Below are 1428 nucleotides of genomic sequence, written 5' to 3' on the forward strand. Positions count from 1 at the left end.
GACCTGAGGCCCAGAACAATGGCTGGCAGATGGCAGGTACTTTTAAATCCTTGCTGAATGAGAGAGTGACTTTTTCTTATTCTTTCTGTAGGTGGTAAGTGATAGAGCTTGAATTGAGGAAGTTGTCTGCCTCTGCAAATGTATGCTTTTCTGCCTTACACACTGCCCCCCACAGCCTACTGTACTTGCTGAATCAGTCAAGTATTTATGCCCATATGTCTGTGTTATCTCCAGACTTCCTTGCTTTTCTTTGTAGAATAGAAACATTTACAAAACATTCAAAATTGTTATAAAATCACAAAGTACAATATAGTAAATTAATCTGTTGAAAACAGGGTGCTCACATCCAGAAAAAAAAAAGTTGTGCCTCAACAACATCATCTTACACTCTTGGGCGGCATGTGGTTGAAATGCATTCCCTTAAGTGATAACAGCATTTGAAAATCGGATGCTCTGGGAGGTTTCAGAAAAAAGCAGCCAGACAGAATGAAAAATCTATGTGATTCAACTGTGGAGGCTTACAGGAATTAAAATTGGAGAAAGTGTAGCTTATCAGCTGCTTGGTTGAGAAGCAAGCAGGAGAATGCTCCAGAATTTAGGGACTTGTCAGGAGTAATCCCAGCTTGGTTCTGAATCTGCCCCAGCTTCCTTGAATGTGAAATGAAGATGCTAAAATGGTGGCTTCTAAGGTTCATTGGTTGTCCAGCAACTATTGATTGCAGAATTCCTGTGCAGGTGTAGTTAAAAGCACAAAACATGCCCCGCATGTCCTGGCTGCTAAGGTCCATACAGGGCTCACACTTGGTACACAGCTATCCCTTGGGTCAATGACTGTTGAGAGGGTGTGGTATGGGAAGAGGGGTCTGAAGAGTTGAACAGGTTTGGGCAGGATTGAAGGAGGTGAAATAAGGGACTCTGGTTTTGTGAGGAAACACAAGACTTCAGAGGGCCAGAGCTGGTAAAGCCTTTTGCACTTCCATTTGGTACAGAGGGACTAGGTTGTCTATTGTCTTGAAACTAGCAGTTCTATGGGTTTGGAGTTCATCATGACTGATAAAGATAATCAATTAAGATTTAATTGCCCCTTCTCCTAACATGATAGAGTTGTTAACACATCTACCATTTGGGGTAGAAAACAAGTCTGAAAGTCAACAGGTTTCCTATGTCTTTGCTTATAGGCAATGCATATAAACACAGGCTTATATTGTTGTTGTTGTTAAAAAGTACAACCCAATTACACTAACCTCATGATGGCTAGCCTACTTAGGGTGAGTTGGTTCTATTGAGAAAAGGGATTTATTCGAGGTTGTTAGGGAGCCTGACCTCAGAGCCTTTCCAATCTGACGCCTCTTAAGCTTCATGTCTCTTTTTCTATACCAGGCATCTGCTTCCTCAGATTTTTCTCTCTTGAGGTAGAATCTTGTGGGG

This window comes from Peromyscus eremicus, chromosome 16_21, assembly GCF_949786415.1.
Source record: "Peromyscus eremicus chromosome 16_21, PerEre_H2_v1, whole genome shotgun sequence".
Lineage (NCBI taxonomy): Eukaryota > Metazoa > Chordata > Mammalia > Rodentia > Cricetidae > Peromyscus > Peromyscus eremicus.